Genomic DNA, 19,694 nt, shown 5'->3' with positions numbered 1-19,694 from the left:
TAACTCATTTGTTGAAAATTTAGATTTACACTGTGGAGGATGTGCCTGCAGGCACTGGAGTGCTAGCATGTGATTTCTGATGGCTCTTTAAATCCTGGAGTTGGCTAGGCTCCTGGCCATGTGCTGATCATGCCCTGCGTGTTGTTCTGGGCAGCACACTGATGCGGCTCTCCTGAAATGTTCTGGGCTGCAGCCATTTCCTTATTGCAGATGAATAATGAATGGGCTGTGGGTGAAAGCTAATGGTTCAAGATAAAATCAGAAGCTTGCTGCACCATGGGTAATGTTCGTTTGTCATCTCCATGGAAACCGCTATTTATCAAGACGCGCTAGTATTTTGGAAGACGGTGAGGAGTAGTCAGTTTCTGTAACTTCAGGTCAGCTGTTGAAAAATAGTCTTAAGAAGCACAGATTGTTACAGAATGAGTAACGAGAAAGCCATCTGCATGCATTGGGGAAGCTCCATGAGGCCATTCTTTTGGATTTTCATAAATGGTAAAATAAATATTAAGCTGTAAGATATGAATAGGAAATTGGGTTAATACTTTCTTTCCCCCCAAAACTACCACTTGGCTTCTGGGTAGGCTGCATAGTGAATGAGTGCTCAGACATTCCCTGTGGCTTTCCTGGGATGCAGGGCAGAGGGTTGGCACTGGTGTCGGGAAAGCTGAGAGCAGCTGGCAGCACAGCACTGGTACAAAACGGGCCCCCCAGCCTCATGCATGAGCCACATGCCTTGTCTACTGCCTGGGTGCGTTGTCCGCACTGCAGGCAGTGATGTCAGCATGCTGCTCTCACACTTGGGGTTGGTGCTATGCTGCAGCTCAGACAGCGTGTGGGGCTCTGGTCTACCAGAGCCCTGAGGACTGTGGCTCTCTGGTCACTGGTCACTGACAGATGGAGTGAGGAAGTACAGGGGCTGGCTGAGCTGGGAGGAGCCAAGAGAAAGAGCAGAAGTGATGAGAAGGGCAGGGAAAGCCAAAAGTGGGGCCCAGAAGTAGGTCAAGTGGGAAGCTGGACCTGCCATCACTCGCACAGCAGGCAGTCGGCCAGGCCCAAGCCCAGGGACTCCCAAGGTTGTGTGGCTCCTTAGGCCTGGTGGAAAAGACGTGAGAAACATTGAGGAGACCATACCATAAAAACTCTAGAAATGTTGAGACGTGAGTAATATATTAGAAAAGTAGTTCTTCACACCATAAGATTTTGGCCTTTGAAGCATATAGTATTGGGTTCCTAAAACATGAGCAAAAGAAGCAAGTTTTATAGACATGGATTCCCTCTTGGTTCCCCCACATATGGCCTCCTCACTTAGGGCAGGTTAGATGTCTTCTCTCAGCACCTTTCTGTTGCATCTGTAAGGGGTGGGGGGTGGCAGCGGTCCTCCTCAGGGTCACTTTAAATGTGAACTGAGATGTGTGAAAAGAGCCAGCCTAGTGCCTGGCACCTCACCGCTGTGAGTGAAAAAGAAGTGGTTTCCGTTGGCTGACGCTGTCTGTGTAAGTCTCCACCTCCCCGAGAAAGTGGGGCGAGGGATAAACCCAGTTTGCTGCAGGAAGCAGCTGGGCCAGACAGATCCTGCAGGGATTCACTTTGCCGAGGAAGAAACAGTCGTGGCTCTTTGGCAGACTGCTTAGCCGGGTCTCGTCTCTCAGTGACCCCCACCCCCACCCCCGAGTTCTTCTGGATGTCTTGGCCCAGCTACCTAGGGGTGCAGGCGCCTGGAGATTTGTGTCTTCTGTGGAGAGTGAGAGGTTGTGGGTCGGCCATCTGCATGGATGTCACTGCTTTTATGGAGAAGTCACCATCAATATTTCATCCTGAGCCAGTCTCCGGCTCCCACCTGGCACATTTTCCACTCCTTGCTCTGCTCAGTTAATGGGAGCACAGAGAAGGGCAAGTCATTTTAAGATTTTTTCCACACAAAATGTTTTTAGGAAAATGGAGCTTTCATAAAAACATTAAGCTTTCTCAGTGCAAACGTAAATGGCTTTTTAAAAATTGTTACCCAGACTTCCTTGAGGCAACAGAACTCGCCTTCCTGCAGTGTTTCCTTTTACTCTGGAGGTCTCCCCTCCACGACCACGTGTCCTGCACTCGGCACACATCGAACAGACAATTACTGGCTAGTTTACGACCTGAGGAGCCAAGGGGTAGGTCTGCTTACAAACGCAGCCTGTTGGTTACGGAAGGATCTTGGACAGCCTATTGAGATCACGAGGGTCCCAATGGTGTCTGCGTTTCTCCAGCCCCCTCCCCCAGTCATTTACTTAGAGAAGGAGGAGATGCAGAAAGCTGCCAGCGATCTGTACAAGAAACCACCCCAAACTCCTGTCTCAGCTGAATCATGAAAATTGCTGTTTTTGTGAAAGAGATGATCCAGTTCTACATCCTCAGTATGTGCTTGAGGTTTTAGCTGGCTATTCAGATCTGATTGAAAGTATGTATACAAGCCAAGATATAACAATGAAAGCTAAACACATACCCCTGAGAAGGTGTAATGGGAGTAAACTCTACTAGGATCTAAGGGGTCACTTGTTACCCAGTTCAGGACTAAATCCTCAACTTCCTGTCCCTCCCTTGCCTCTTCTTGTAAACGGGGATAATGTGCTTTATCTATCTTGTAAGTGTGGCTAGACTTTATGAACTCTTGATATCTTTTCCAGCTCTCTGATTCTGATTATTTGGATTTTTTACTTCTCTTTAAATCTAGGGATAATTAAGAATAGTAATGCTTCTGGGCTGAGGATGTGAATTTCTTCCTGATAAAATATCTATTTCTTCCATCAGAGTAAGTTTGTATGTTGGACAAGTATAAATTTTAGAATGAACTCTTAATATAGTGGTGGTTGGCTTTACCACCTAGCCAGAGGGGAGGGAAGATTCTGGAAAGGGAGGCTTGGAAGAGGCAGCCTGGACTCCATGGCCCATCACAGCAGCCTCTCCAGGGCTCACAGGCCGCCAAGTTCCTTACTCCCAGGCGCCAAGGCTGCCAGCGCCCTCTTCTTGCAGTGACCATTTACTGGTGCCTGGAGAGCTGTCAATTACCTTTCAGTCACTTACCCACTTTGCTAATTGCGAAATAAACGGACTTGGCAGCCTGTTTTCTTTCACAGCCTCCTCTACTTTCCTTGGTATTTATGTTTTAGCTTCTTTTGAACTGCATTTCACTTATCGTTTCCTAAACACTCCCGCTTCTCCCCTTTTGCATTTTGTGTCCCAATTTTTTTTTTTTTTTGGGAAGCACAGAACAGGATCAGTGTCAGATTTTCTAAAGGGACTGCTAGTGCTACACCTGCCATTGTGGATCCTCATAACCTAAAAATCCCTGAGGATGGCTAATCCCCCTTGCAGGAGGCATTGTTTCCAGGGAGAACTGGCTTATTGGCTCTCCACACCTCTTTTAGGAACAACAATGGAGAAAGGGAAGTCAGCTGGCAGCAGGACTAAATGAATCTGTATTCAGAAAGATTTCCAGATTTCCCTAATTGCTGGGGCTTTTTTGCAGAACTTCTATTTTAAGCACACACACTCACATGTGGATTGACAGGCACTAGCCACAGTAATGGCTGTGTCTCACTGTAGTGCCTGCGAACGCTGGTTTCCATGGTGATGGAAGGCACTGCAGAGACACGATTATGGTGCTGCTGAGACCAGGGCAATGACACACAGGGAGGCTTCTCAAGTGTGTGAGTGTCTGTGTGCCTGCGTGTGCTGGGAGGGGGGCTTTCAAGTGCTAGAGGGAAGAAAGGAAGGGGCTGGGGAGGTGGGAGAGGCGGGCAGGGGCATTAACTGGTAGGGAAGCCTGGGGGAGGTGAAGAAAGGTAATACCTGGATCAGGGGAATTCTAGAAAATCAAAGAAGAAAGCAAATAGAAATGTAAAAAGGGAAAGGGCAGATGGAGAATTTCTCTCTGCAGAGCACATCCCTCTTCCTTTGAAAGGTTTATGGTGGCAGAATTATCCCACATAAAGATGAAAAAGAGAGAAATCGAATTTAGCAAGCAGAGGCAGACGGTGCAGGCTGTTTGAGTGTCAGTGTTTCTGGAACTCCAGAGTTGAGGGTTTGCTGACTCCAGCCCAACAGCATGTCAGGGAGACAGAGGGACTGCCTTCCCAGCCATGGTAGGATTTGCGGGACATGTGAAGCCATTACTTCTTCACCCCAGTGCTGCGGAGAAACAGCCGTCAAGGTGGAGAGCATGCAGAGGTGTCTCCCCGTGGTCTGAAGGAATGACGTGAGGGAAATGATGGCTTCATCTTGGTCTCATAGAGGCACAGCTGTTTATCAGAGACCTCAAAAGGATGTCCAAATTATCCCATTATTTTAGCATTTATTTTGTGAACATAGACCGAAGCCATACCCTCAGCTAAAAGATAGACACCCACCCCTAGGGGTCAGCCACCCAAAGGGAACTTTCTGAGATTATTCTACTAGTCTCTGGTTATAAAATCAATGATTTTTGAGCATTTATTGACAGCCAACTCTGTGCCAGAAGTTTTCACATATGCTGCATCACTAGGGGTAAGTGATATCCACCCCATTTTACAGTTGAGAATGCAGAGCCTCAAAGAGATTGAGTGATTTGCCCACAGTCAAGGAGGTCAAGTCAAACCCAGATTTCCAGATTGCATTCATTGCTGTTTTGTGTATTCGCTTGTTCCCCGTATGCAAATCCTTAACTTCCTGGTGGAAGAAGGATTCAGGCTAAGGAGTCTCCACTGAACTTGTTTCCACTCATGAGCTTGGTAATGGAAGGACTAAGAGGTGATGGAGGGGCTGGCCTGGTGGTGTAGTGGTTAAATTTGCGTGCTCTGCTTCAGTGGCCAGGGGTTTGCCAATTTGGGTCCTAAGCATGGACCTACACACCACTCATCAAGCCATACCTTGACCGTGTCCCATGTACAAAATAGAGGAAGATTGGCATGGATGTGAGCTCAGGGACAGTCTTCCTCAAGCAAAAAGAGGAAGATTGGCAACAGATGTTAGCTTAGGCCCAATCTTCCTTATAAGAAAAAAAAAAACGAGTTGATGGAAGTAATAAGAGGTAATGGGAAGGACTAAGAGGTCGTGAGACCAGCATGAGTTTGACCATGCTTGGCTCCTTGGCAGAAGTGCTTTCCAGAGATTAGCTCTCAAACAACTTTAGAAAAGAAGCTCTTAGGAATGGATCTTCCTGTGTATCTGTTGACTTTCTAAAACAGTTCAGGAATCTACGGGATTGAAAGATAAAGCAGAAGAAAAAGCCACTCAGCCTAGTGAATGGACTTTTGAAACCAAACACTGCCGAATCATTTGTATCTCCCACCAAGTATGGGATTTAGCAGTCTGGCTTTAGATTTTTGAAAAATCGTATTCCAAATCTGAAGACTGATGGAAAAGCACTCACTTGTGTTATTTATAGTAGTTTTTGTTTTCTTAATGTTCACATTGTGCTTTCATTGGGGGTCCATTCTGGCTTTAGAAATTAGTGGAACTTTATGAATTCTGACTTCACCAAGTTGGAATTCATATTAATTGGTTGCCCTCATGTAGGCAGTCAGATTCCTGGTTCCTTTTTTCTCTTGTGAAAAATGCTGACCCCAGGGGGCTGGGATCCCACCGTGACCCTCCTCCATTCTGACCCAGCATCCTTCCAGGTGGTGTGGTGGAATCTGGAGGCAGGAAATAGTTTAAATCTTAAATTATGATGCTTTGCTATAACCATTTACTACTGCAATGTTTTATCATTAGAGCTTTTTCATAGAATTTCAAGCTTGGAAAGAATTTTAAAAGGCCCACCTCACATCCGCTAGGATGGCTACTATCAGAACAACGACGACGACGATAACAGAAAATAACAAGTGTTGGTGAGAATGTAGAGAAATTGGAAACCTTGTGCACTGTTGGTGAGGATGTAAAATTGTGCAGCTGTTATGGAAAAGAGTATGGCAATTACTCAAAAAATTAAAAATAGATTTACCATGTGGTCCCGCAATTCCACTTCTGGATATATACCCAAAAGAACTGAAAGCAGGGTCTCAAAGAAATATTTGTACACCCATGTTCATGGCAGCATAATTCAGAATAGCCAAAAGGTGGAAGCAACTCAACTGTCCATCTGTGGAAGAATAGATAAGCAAAATGTGGTATGTGCATACATAGACTATTAATCAACATTAAAGAAGAAGGAAATTCCAGCATCTGCTACATTATGGATGAACCTTGTAAATGTTATGCTAAGTGAAATAAGCCAGTCACAAAAAGACAAATACATTTTTTCCCACTTATATGAGGTACCTAGAGAATTCAAATTCCTGGAGACAGAAAGTAGAGAGGTGGTTGCCAGGGGGAGGGGAGAACGGGCGTTATTGTTTAATGGGTACAACGTTCCAGTTTTGCAAGATGAAAAGAGTTCTGCAGCTGGATGCTGGTGATGGTTACACAATAATGTGAATGTGCTTGACACTACTGAACTGTACACTTGCAAAAGGTTAAGATGGTAAATTTTATTTTATTTGTATTTTACTAGAATTAAAAAAAATACATGAAGGGCTTTCTCCTCTTAGTCCCAAGTGTGTGGTTGTGACATGGTTTACCCAGCCTCACAAAAGAACCAGTGTGCTCGGATCCAGCTGCTTGATGCCACAGTTGCTCTGAGAATCCTTCGAGGATCGTCTTGTGGAAGAGGGCCCCGCCGCCCGCGTGTGGTTTTTTCAGCTCTGCTGCAGGGTAACACGTTGCAGACCCCACTGCTCTCCAGCTGTTAAAATCTGAATGAGGTAAATGACCATGATTAGCCTTTCACCACCAGGATTTGTTCCCAATGAATCATCACCATTTAACTGAGGAGCCAACTCAGCAGTTTGAAGGGAAAAAAGAAAAACCCCAGTCTGTTTCTTTTTAGCCCCAAATGCTGTGAGTCAGTACTTTGGCACTGGGACTGGAAAGCAATAAGAAACGGGTGGGCCTTTCAGGATCTAACAGGAAAAGATCATTCAGGGAACAGGCTCCCTTCTGGGTTGGCTGTTACACATCTGCCAGGCACGGACAGTCACTGTTTCCAAGCTTGCTGCCCCTCCACCGGTTTGCATGTTCTCTTTCTGGTTGTTTTAGCTTTGAACCCCCTGTGAGGATCAGCGGGCGCCCCTTGTCTTCCAGGTAGCCTCAGGAATTAGCCCCACTCTCTCCTAGAACGTGGGCTGTATGATCTGGCCTTTAATAGTCATTGGACAGCTGCCCAGCACTTGGTTTCCAGCCCTTGGACTGCTGCCTTTTCATGAGTGAGGCCTGTCTCGCAGCTGGACTGTAGTCCTCTGGCTGCAGATGTGGGTTCCCCCTCTTTGTCGCCGCATTACTTAGCAGAGATTGGGCATTGGGGATGGCTTGGTAAGTTGCTAAACTCTGGACGGCTCAAATTCCTCATTTTAAACATAAACAGGGATAACGACCATTCAGGCAAGTTGGTGTGATAAGGCTTAGATGAGACAGTATACATAAAGCACTTAGCACGGTGCCCTCTGTTCATGGCGCTACTACTCTTGCTAGTATCGTATGTTATAGGTGCATATGGTGTTTGAGAGTTAACCTTAGTTTACAACCCTTTTAGAAAACAATTCCATTGTTCTTATACTTCATGCCATTCTCATTTTGTAATATTTTTGCATGAAATGGCATTTAAAGAAATAAAAGGTATAGAAGTCTGATGTAATCGCTCAGGCTGAGAGTGTTTGACTTTCCTGGAGTTCTAGTGACACCGTGTGGACAAGTAGATTATTATGTGTTGGCTGTTCTTTTGAGAGTTTTCAAATTGAGTTGTTAAAATGGCAAATTATTCTGCTATGTATCATTTCTGAGTTCTTCCCACTTCATTGTAGTCTTGTTTTAAGGAGGAAGGTTAAAGAATGGAAAGCGGATAATAAAAGTAGTGCATGTAGACTTATTGAATAGAGAAGGGGAACATTGAATTGCACAAAGCAGAAAATCAGTTCTTAAATGGGCAAGTGTTTTCTTCATGTATTATTTATATCATGTCAATACGGTGACACATTTGAAATTGACACCAATTTATAATGACTCATTAGTAACAAGCCATTAAGATTTCATTCAGGGCCAGTGCCATTCTACTTCACATTACCTATCTCAGTCTGTAAATGGGGCTGGCATTTGAACACTCCCAGAATTGTTCAGAGCAATTGACCCACTATGTAGAGTAGGTTAGTCTTATTCCCAGGGTTATTTTTGAACTCTTTCTTCCCTCCCACCTTGACTTTCCTCGTGGGGAAAAGAAATGAAAACCTCTCCATCATTTCCTACACTGCTAGGATGACGTCTGGGTGTGGAGTCAGTCCTTGAGCATGGAACTGTACTCGTGGGTTTATTATTACCTTAGTTACTGAAGAGCAGGCCAATATGGGTGAGCTGGAATTTTCTAAACTCAATCGTTTTTTCTTCTCATCCTCTTTCTTCTTGTCACTGCCAACACCCGTCTGGGTATGTTCCAATCTCATAGGTGCTCCCTCACTCCTGTTATTCAAGGTATCCTGGGTAATGAAAGAGACACGGATCATCAGAACACATCTGGTGATCAGCATTAAATGTGTGCATTTCTATACTTTAATCAGCACATATTTAATATTGGGGTAATTTAGAACAATATTCTCAAGTCATAAGTGCTTTGCAACACTCATCCATGAAAATTTGTCAGAAAGAAGTCCTCATACACCTGAACCCTTTGCTTGCCCTCAGGTAACTGATTTGGAGTGAACTATGAGTGGCTAACATACCCGTCCCTCCTGCCACTCCCCAGTGAAGGAGGGACTTCACTGTGTATAGAGGGAAAACTTGCCCAATCTGCTCAGACACTTGGTGGTGGTGGGGGCCAATAACCAACTGGCCTTTATGAAGAACATAGTTTTGCACCCAGATTCCTTTTTTTGTTTTGGAGGAAGATTATCCCTGAGCTAACATCTGCCACCAATCCTCCACTTTTTGCTGAGGAAAATTGGCCCCGAGCTAACATCCGTGGCTCTTCCTCTATTTTATATATGGGACATCTGCCACAGCATGGCTTGATAAGCAGTGCACAGGCCCGCGTCCGGGATCTGAAACGGTGAACTCCAGGACGCCAAAGCAGCGCGCACGAACTTAACCTCTGCACCACTGGGCCAGCCCCTGCATCCAGCTTCTTGATAGGCATGAAACAACTTATATATTTGGAATAACTAATATAACTTGAATTCATATATATTTATGAAATACAGCATCTTGAAAATATCTGGAGAAGGTGTGAATGTCACAAATGAACTTCTTTGAATATTACTGACACAGTTCCTTAAATAGTAATATCCAGATTCTTCCAAAGCTTAAAATCCCTAGGTCCCTTGTAAGGCTTTGTTAATTGTTTTAGGACATTGTGCTGATGATTATTAATGCTCCGGTGTGCTCATTGGAGTTGACTGAAAGGGCTGTTCAGTGCAGTTTCAACAAAGCCTCATTAAGACCTAAGAGAAGTTGAAGTGCCAGGAGAACCTTTGTCATTATCTCTCACAGAATTGTGCCTCAAGCTTATGGCTAACTGTTCATCCACAACAGTGCACAGAAGTGTCACTGAGGTTGTGAGGGAGAAGAGGGTGAGCACTATGCCAGCCTCGGTAAGAGGCTGAGGTAACATTCTACAAGGCAAACATTACCCTGATACCGAAACCAGACAAGGACAACACAGAAAAGGAAAAAACAGGCCACTATTTCTCATGAACATAGATGCAAAAATCCTCAATAAACTATTAGCAAATCGCATACAACAATACGTTAAAAAGATCCTGCACCATGATCAAGTGGGATTTATTCCAGGGATGCAGGGAAGGTTCAACATCCACAAATCAATCAATGTGATACATCACATTGATAAAATGAAGAACAAAAATTACACGATCATCTCAATAGATGGAGAGAAAACATTTGACAAGATCCAACATCCATTTATGATGAAAACTCTGAATAAAATGGGTATAGAAGGAAAGTACCTCAACATAATAAAAGCCATATTGACAAACCCGTAGCCAACATCATACTCAATGGAAAAAAACTGAAAGCCATCCCTCTGAAAACAGGAACAAGACAAGGGTGCCTACTCGCACCACTCTTATTCAACATAGTATTGGAAGTTTTAGCTAGAGCAATTAGACAAGAAAAAGAAATAAAAGGGACTCAAATTGGAAAGGAAGGAATGAAACTCTTGCTATTTGCAGATGACATGATTCTATATAGAGAAAACCCTAAAGAATCCACCAAAAATCTATTAGAAATAATCAACAAATACTCTAAAGTTGTGGAATACAAAATCAACATACAAAAATCAGTTGCACTTCTATACTCTAATAACAAACTAGCAGAAAGAGAAGTCAAGAATACAATCCCATTTACAATCACAACAAAAAGAATGAAATACCTGGCAATAAATTTAACCAAGGAGGTGAAAGATCTATACAGTGAAAACTATAAGACATTATTGAAAGAAAGCAAAGAAGACATAGAGAAATGGAAAGCTATTCCATGCTCACGGATTGGAAGAATAAACGTAGTTAAAATGTCCATATTACTTAAAGCAATCTATAGATTCAGTGCAATCCCAATGAGAACCCCAATGACATTCTTCATGGAAATGGAACAGAGAATCCTAAAATGTATATAGAATAACAAAATGCCTCAAGTAGCTAAAACAATCTTGAGAAAAAAGAACAAACTTAGAGGTATTACACTTCCTGAATTCAAATGATACTACAAAGCTATAGTAGTTAAAACAGCATGGTTCTGGCAGAAAAACAGACACACAGATCAATGGAACAGAACTGAGAGGCCATAAATAAAACCACATATCTATGAACAGCTAATCTTAGGGAAAGGAGCCAAGAACATACAATGGAGAAAGGAAGGTCTCTTCAACACATGGTGTTGGTTAAACTGGACAGCCACATGGAAACAGAATGGAAGTAGACCATTATCTTACACCATACACAAAATTAACTCAAAATGGATTGAAGACTTCAATGTAAGACCTGAAACCATAAAACTCATAGAAGAAAATATAGACAGTACACTCTTTGACATCTGTCTTAGCAGTATCTTTTTGAATATCGCGTCTACTCAGGCAAGGGAAACAAAAGAAAAAATAAACAAATGGGACTACATCATATTAAGCTTCTGCACAGCAAAGGAAACCATCAACAAAATGAAAAGACAACCCACCAACTTGGAGAAAATATTTGCAAATCACATATCTGACGAGGGGTTAATTTCCAAAATATATAAAGAACTCATACAACTCAACAACAAAAACAATGAACAATCCAGTCAAAATATGGGCAGAGGATATGGACAGAGATTTTTCGAAAGATATACAGATGGCCAACAGGCACATGAAAAGATGTTCAACATCACTAATTATTAGGGAAAGGCAAATCAAAACTACAATGAAATATCACCTCACACCTGTCAGAATGGCTATAATTAACAAGACAAGAAAGAACAAATGTTGGAGAGGATGTGGAGAAAAGGGAACCCTCATACACTGCTGGTGGGAATGCAAACTGGTGCAGCCACTATGGAGAACAATATGGAGATTTCTCCAAAAACTAAAAATAGAAATACTGTACGATCCAACTATTCCACTACTGGGTATTTATCCAAAGAATAGGAAATCAACGATTCAAAGAGATTTATTCACCCCTATGTCCATGTCGGCATTATTCACAATAGCCAGGAAGTGAAAGCAACCCGAGTGCCCGTCGACTGATGATAAAGAAGATGTGGTGTGTGTGTGTGTATATATGTGGAATACTGCTCAGCCTTAAAAAAGGACAGAATCATGCTATTTGTGACAACGTGGATGGACCTTGAGGATATTATGCTAAGTGAAATGTCAGACAGAGAAAAATACCGCATGATTTCTCTCATATGCGGAAGACAAACAAACACACACATAGATAAGGAGAACAGGTTAGTGGTTACCAGGGGAAAATAGGGTGGGGGAGGGCAAAAGGGGTAAAGGGGCACATGTGTATGGTGAAGGATAAAATCTAGCCTATTGGTGGTGAACATGATGCAGTCTGTACAGAAACTAAAATATAATAATGTACACGTGAAATGTACACAATGTTAAAAGCCAATATGACCTCGAAAAGAAAAAAAACAGATGGTGGGGTAGGGGAGGTGTCCAAGGACTTTTCTTTGGCCTGTGGCTGCTTAACATATCTGTGTTGTCCTTCCTTACCCTGCCAGGCCCCTCCTATCATCCCCGGACCAACCAGAACTGGTCAGAACTTAGCCCCCGCCTCCAAACCTACCGCTTATACTGCTTGAAAAAGAACTCTTTCTGTATCTCATCCTTTTGGGACCTAGCTTAGGACCTCTAGGGAAACAATTAGCTGAATCGGATAAGCAATTCATGCCATAGGATGCTAAAGGGGTTCCCTGGAAGACTGCCTCCCCTCTGTGTAGTTGACAAAACAGTGTCCCAGTTAAGCCACAGGTGCCACTGTGGTCAGGGAAACTGGAGGGGGTGGGCCCCTCACACATTGCAGCAAGGTGGGCTTTGAGTTTGAGGCTGGTGGTCCTTTGTGAAAGTTTCCAAATCACATCAAGTAAATGGCCACTACTTTCAGAGTGGGCAGGGTGACCTACCCTGGTGAGTTGGCACAAGAAGGTTGAGAAAGGCTGGCCCAAGTGGCGTTAGACATCAGGTGTCCACTGAGCCCTTGTATGGAATCCATGGTGATTTCGGGTGAGTTAGGACAGAGCAATAGAGAGGTATAGAGAAAAAACGTGTGCAGATGGTTGAACTCAAGATTTCAAGAAACAAACTTCTCTTGCTCAGTGGTTATAGACCTTCCCCCATTTTTTTTCCAGTTTCAGAACCATTTGATAGGAAGTGGGATTGTCAGACCTCTGGTAGAAATGGGGTAGAGGTGGGGTGACATCCAGCTCATGAGGTCTCCCTGGCTGCACCTGTGAGCTTGTTGACAAAGAAGTCGCCCAGGTACTCCGTATACCCCGTGGAGTGGAGTGGGACTTGTCCAGAAACCATGAATGGACTTATGTCATCTACCCGCACCTCTGTGCCCTTGTGTTTCCTGCACGCCAGGCTGATGCCGTGATGAGCTGGATAGTGTATTGCAGTGAGGTCTCCAGCCCGATGCAGGTCAGAGCCTCCCTTTCCTTTTCTCAGTCACCTCTGGCTCTCCACCTTGGCTCATGTTCATGTCCCCTGCTCACTCTGATCCCTTACACCTTTGTCCTGGCCTGGTCCACACCACAAGCCCCAACTTCCTTCTCTGCTCCTGTCCCTGGCAGCTCAGTGATGCTGGAGAAATGCTTAACAGAAGGGACTGATGACTTTCAAAGCTGTGGTTTTCAATCACAATTGGATTGAGATAAGCTCTACCCTGTCTTTGGTCACGCAGTACTTAGGATGTGGCCTCTGGAGTCAGGCTGACGGGGTCATTCGCAGGTGCTGTGTCCTTGGAGACGTGACACAAGCTCTCCCCTCACTTCCTCACTGCAGACTGAGGATAGCAATGGCACCTGCCTCAAAGGGCTGTTGATTTAAATGAGATAGCTGGGCTCATGTTCTTAGCACCATGCCGAGTGTATTAGTGAGCTTGGGCAGCTATGACAAAGAACCAGAGGCTGGGAGCCTTAAATTACAGAAATTTATTGTCTCACAATTCTGCAGGCTAGATCAAGGTGTTGGCAGGATTGGTTCCTTCTGAGACCTCCCTTCTTGGCTAGTAGATGGCTGTCTTCTCCCTCTGTCTTCACATGGTCCTCCCTCTGTATGTGTGTGTGCAAATTTCCTCTTCTTATAAGGACACCAGTCAGATTGTATTAGGGCCCCCGCCCATGACCTCATTTTAACTAAATTAACTCTGTAAATCTCTCTCCAAATACAGTCACATTCTGAGGTGCTAGGAGGTTAGGATTTCACATACGAATTTTCGGGGGGGGCGGGGAGCGGAGATACAATTTGGCCTATAACGCTTAGCGTGTACCAAGTGCTCAGTAAGTGTTATTTTCTCCTGGGCAATTATTCTAAACTTTTGTCACTTTTTCTACATTTTTTTTAAATTAATATTTTTCTATGTTTCAATTTGCTATTTGATATGTGACCTTTCTTCCTATTTTTCTCACAGAAATGAGGTACGAGGGCATAAAGTCATTCAACTTCCAGACTGTTCCCCATTCTCCCAAAACCTTATCTACCTCTCCTCCCTTCCTTCCAATCTCAGAAAGTGAAGTTTCTCCCTGCCCCAGGCTCGCTGCTACTCCTCTTGGACCTGGAGACAGCGATTGCTCCCTCTTTCTTGTGCCTTCAGCCTCTGGACGTTTTCTCCTTCACTTTTAGCCTTTGAAGGTGCTCAGGTTCCTTCTTCACAGACATGCTTCCTTGGCCCTGCCTCCTTCTATCTGCTGAGCTCTGTCTCCTTTTCTCATCCAGGCTTTTGAAGGAAGAGTCTACGTTCCATTTCTCCTTTTCCTCATTCATTTATCCATTCGAGGAGCACCTTCTCTTTGCCTGGCATTGGGCTTGGTGTTGGGGATACAAAGATGCCTATTCATAGTCCCAAGACAGAGATGGAAACAGCTCATCACAATGTCATGAGTTGTATGCCCTGGTAGAGAAAAGCCCAGTGAACCATGTAGGTGGACCTGGACACGCCTGACCCCATTGGAGTGGCAGAGGCGTTGGGGAGAGCTTGTCAGAAGAGGCCCCTGAGCTCAGTCCTGAGGGATTAGATGGACCATGAGCAAGAGGGGAGGTCTTCCCTACAAGCAAGAAAGCCTGGGCTACTGTGGGCGGGTGGAGTTTTCTTTCTTCCTATTTACTCCTCAGCTCGCTGGCCTTTGCATGTGCCACTCCATTGAAGGGATTTTTGTGGGGTCCCACTGGACCCCCAGCTGCATAATCCAGAGGATTTGCTGCATTTTGATCTTAACCACCTCTCTTTCCTTGGCCCCACCTTCCTCTGGTGGTCCTCATCTCTTTCCCGTCTTTCTTTCTCTATCTTCTTCATCGATGCCCCTCTGCTGAGGGTCCCAGAATGTCCTGGGAGCTGTCTTGGGCAAGTGGGTTGGTAGTGATATCACCAAAAGACAGGAGGAAGAGCAGACATTGGGAGATGGGAATAAGGCGGCATTTGTTCAGTTTGGGGACAGCTCATTTCATGACTGGTGATGTTCACTGGGCAGAGGAGATTCGGGAGAGAGGTCAGGACTGCACCAGAAGACGGGGGCTTATAAGCATACAGGGAGTGCTCGAGTCTCCACTCAGCCTCCCTTTTCCTCATCCCTCACACCTAGTTAAGCACAAAGTTCTGTCGTTTTTATACTCCGGCTGTCTTTTGAATCTGCCTCTCGTTTCCATCTTCACTCACTGCAGTAGTCATCGTTCCTCCCTTCCCAATCTGTTCAGTGGTGCCCACCAGTCTCCCTGCCACCTTTCTAAAATGCCACCTGCTTCTGGTCACTTCTTTGTGTTCGGCAACCTGCAGTGACTCCACGATCCACACCATATCAAGGCAGAATGCCTCTACTGGGCTTTCTGGAACATTCGTCATCTGGCCCCATCCTAATTATTTATTGTAAATTCATTAGGAAATATTATCGAGCACTCTGTGTAGCTCTGAGGTTAGGGAGTTTCTCTTTCTCTCTCTCTCCCTCCCTTCCTGTCTCTACTACTCACACACACAAGCTGAGCGCTTGGTAAGCAGTTAGCACCACGTGTCAAAGGGTTGATAGATTTGTATGATGGGGAATCTACATGGGGGAACGATTTGCTGAAAGATGTTTCAGAAGCACATAAAGATCCTTAGGGAAAGAAAGAAGAGGGGAATGTGGTTCAGGTTGTGGGCAGGATCGGGTTAGAGGTGTGCTGGTGCCGAGCCAAATGGAGGGCAAAGGCTGTAGAAATATTTGAGTAGTGGGAAGGGATAGGTGTCCGACTCTGTGGTCAGCAATCTGTGGACAAGAATTTTAATCCTGTGGTTGGAAAAGGAGAAGTTCCTGGGAGTGCAGTCCATGAAGAACTGGAAGGCTTTAGTCTAGACATAAAGAAGCTCAAGGTAGGACTATTATTATGTGTTAGAGGATAGGGGTAGTTTGTACTTCGATCCCTGTCCTGGTGCCAAATAAAAACAAAATACAAGGATGGGATTTCATCCCAGTGTTGTCTTTGCAGCTCCAGAGCCCAGCACTGGGCCCCTGGGAGAACCTTTCTCATGGACTCTATCAAAACACACATCTCATATCTCATCATCTCTCATGGGAGCTTCATCAAGCTCTGAGCCTCTGCTTCAGCATCATGTCGTTCAGCCTAAAATCAGAGCAAGTGTGTGTGTTGTTCCTGATGGTAGAGCTCCCATTCGGGGTCCAGGGCACCCCCTATGCATTCTTCTCCTCTCTCAGAGCTCCAGCTGCATTGCAGTCAATGGATCATTCTCTGTCCACCTCACTGCCAAAAGCTACTCAAGAGATAATGGACTGTGCTGATGTAGCACAACAAATTGTGGAAGAGTGGAAATCTTATAACTTCACTTGGTTGTTAAGCTACAGGATGCTGACCAGCTGGATTTGACCCGCTTTTCTTTTTAGCTGAACTCAGTGTATTCCTGGGATGTTTGCTCTTCTTTATCAAGTTTTTACCTTCATGAGAATGTCGCTTATTTCTCTTTTACTCCCGGGGCCCTTTTCTTGTAGTGCCACTTCTGTGGCCTCCGAGGCTGACATGTGGCCCAGTCTCATCTGCTCTTTCGCTGCCCTGAGTGGACTGATGTCTGTCAATAACATGCAGGGCACTGAAATGAGGCTGCCCTTTCTGCTTCCCCTCTCTGCCAATTCTCCACTGGCCAAAATATCTGTAAAATTAACTGTCTTCATTCTTTTGGCAAAATATTAGAAGCAGGATTGTCTAGGAAAATCCTACCTTTCAAAAAAAATGCAAATACCGTCAGACGCCTGATACATGAAAGCAAAGTGAATGGTCTTGAATGTGGGCAAGTGGGTCATTTTAATCTGACATTACTGTCTCAACAACTAATTTCTGGCCAGGGCCATGGGTAAAAAAAATTTTTTTAATTGCTGAGAAGATTAGCAAAACCTAGGAAAGCTAGGCAGCTTTAAAAAAATAACTGAGAGTGTTGGTCCCATGCAGGAAAGAAGAAAAGTGTCCCTAGATGGTGGGGGATGTCTCAGACAGCTGAGTCACCACCAATTTTGCTCATTTCATGATCAAGTGAGTGGGTGTTGGGTGGAGATAAGCACTTTTGCAGCACAGAGGGACCCTGGGGAGATGTGCAGTCTCTGGTGAGCATGTTGTGTTAGTTACCTGGCGCTGCTGCAGTAAATTGCCACCAACTTGACTTAAAACTACGGAAATTTATTCTCTCGGTTCTGGAGGCCAGAAGTCCGAAATCAAGGTGTTGTAGGGTCACACTGCCTCCAAACGCTCTAGGGGAAGAGTCTTCCTTGCTTCTTCTAGCTTCTGGTGGCTCTAGGCATGCTTTGGGTTGTGACCTCATCACTCCAGTCTCAGCCTTTGTCGTCACATGGCCTTCTCCTCTCTTGTGAAGACACTTGTCCTGGATTTAGGTCCAACCCAGTCAATCCTGGATGATCTCATCTCGAGATCCTTAACTCTTTCCACATAAGGTCACATTCACAGTACCAGGGCTTAGAACTTTGGCCTATCTTTTTGGGGGCCACCATTCAATCCACTACACACACCAACCGAATTTTGACTTCAAAGACTCAGGATATGTGTCCCAATTGTTGGTTCCAAAATTATGCTGCTTATAGGTGCAAGAAGCGTGGGAATTCCCAGAGGCGCTGCTCACCTGTTATGTTGTATATGATTTCCCCAGTTTTCTTTTCTTCTAACTTGTGGCATTTTACTCCAGACCCAGAGAAATTTGATCTAGAGGTTTTCCTTTGGTTTGAATTGGTGAGGAATGTTTTGTTTTCCTGTTGGTTGGCTGCTTGGTTAGGTTTGTAGATGGGGGAACATTGGGGGTTTGGAGGGTCTGTACCATCCTGAGAAAAACTCTTTCTGCAATGTACATGAAAAGGCAATGATTTTTAGAGATGGCCTCTGTGCTTGATCTGGGTAAGGTGGGGGTTTTTTCTCTTCTTGTTTTACTCTTTCATTTTTGTTTTCTTTTAGAATGGAAGACTGAGAATCTAGAATCTATTGAAAGAATAATTTGTGAACCAGAAACTTGGAGTGGTGGTACCCCAACTTGCAACTCACCTATGTGAGAGGAGAATTTCAGCCATACCCTTAGAATTGAGTTTTGGAGAAATTCCAGTAGATCGACATAATTATAATGCTATTGTTTTTTTTTTTTCAGCGTGGCAAGCTGTTAATGCAAATTTGACTTTCTACTAAATACTGTAGACAGTAGTCATAGCACATAGGAGCAGCCTCATCTAGTGTTCAGGAAAGGGAAGCAAAGGAAAATTCTGCTGGAGGAAGTGGTGGATGAAGGAGCTGTCTGCAGAGGGCTCAGGACCCCAAGCCCCCAACTGGACCCCACAGCTCCTGTTCCATCGAGCTTTGTCCCCACTGCTTTCCCTTGAAAGTGTCCCTTTCCAGACCAGCAGGGGGACCTCCAGGAGAACTGTGGGAGGTGTTCATCAAATTTATTGCCTGATGGCTTAAAAGAAAAGGTACTTTCTGTTTTGAGATTTAAACAGAAATGTTTCATTCCCCCCAACGATATTTTTTTTAAAAACACACAAAACCTTAATTATGTCATGTGGTTTTCTTATTAGAACTTACTCCTCACCTTTGACTATAGTTCTGGAATTGCTTTTGAAGTCAAGGTCTTACATTCTTTCAAGTTTTATTGCCCTCATCTTACAATGTGTTCTGTTGTCATCCACATTTCATATGATTTGGTATTTGTTCCAGTTATATCATTTAGAACTGTGGAAGCTGTGTCTCTTTTCCTTGTTTTTCAGACTTATTTTTTCAATATCTTTTTTTTGTTTTTTAATTCTTCTCCCCAAAACCCCCCAGTACATAGTTGTAGGTTCTAGTTGTGAGTGCCTCTGGTTGTGCTATGTGGGACGCCGCCTCAGCATGGCTTGATGAGCGGTGCTGTGTCCGCGCCCAGGATCCGAACTGGTGAAACCCTGGGCCACTGAAGCGGAGTGCGGGAACTTAGCCACTCGGCCATGGGGCCAGCTCCTCAGACTTATTTTTTAATGTAAGGTGACTCTCATCTTTCAGAGAACCATAGAGAGGTGTAGCCCGAGTTGCCACTTAAGCCCAGGCCTAGACCAGAGCTGTGTGGTTTAGCAAACTTCCAAGACCACATGTGGGTGCGCAGACTTTTGGTTCCGTTTATTAGTGATCATAGTTGAGAAAACTACTCAGACTATTACTCTTATGTCTCAAGTGATTTTGAAAGAAAAGTATAGGTTACAGATTCAAGATTGTGCACACTAAATTTTACCTTTTATGGGTCTCTGATGGCAGGACTGAAGTACATGTGGCTAAAAATGAAACAAAACAATGTAATACAAAAATCATATATGAGAGAGAGATTAGTGAGTGCAGAGGAGGGGGTGGGGTGGGGACAGGAAGAACCTGTCTCAAAGGGGGCCCAAAGCTGATGTCCAACGTTCTAGCAGCTCCACTGGCTGGCCTTCAGTGACTTTAT

The 19,694-nt window shown here is 44.4% G+C and overlaps 1 protein-coding gene across 13 annotated transcripts in view; it reads left to right on the top strand.

Moving 5' to 3' along the window:
- The window catches only part of DCLK1 (doublecortin like kinase 1), a 324,115-nt gene that overhangs the window by 127,895 nt on the left and 176,526 nt on the right, over positions 1-19,694 (top strand). The gene's annotated exons all lie outside the window — the stretch shown is intronic.

This window comes from Equus caballus, chromosome 17 (assembly GCF_041296265.1).
Source record: "Equus caballus isolate H_3958 breed thoroughbred chromosome 17, TB-T2T, whole genome shotgun sequence".
NCBI classification, from domain to species: domain Eukaryota; kingdom Metazoa; phylum Chordata; class Mammalia; order Perissodactyla; family Equidae; genus Equus; species Equus caballus.
Note: the sequence above shows the minus strand (reverse complement) of the source record. Positions and strands in the feature narration are given on the sequence as shown.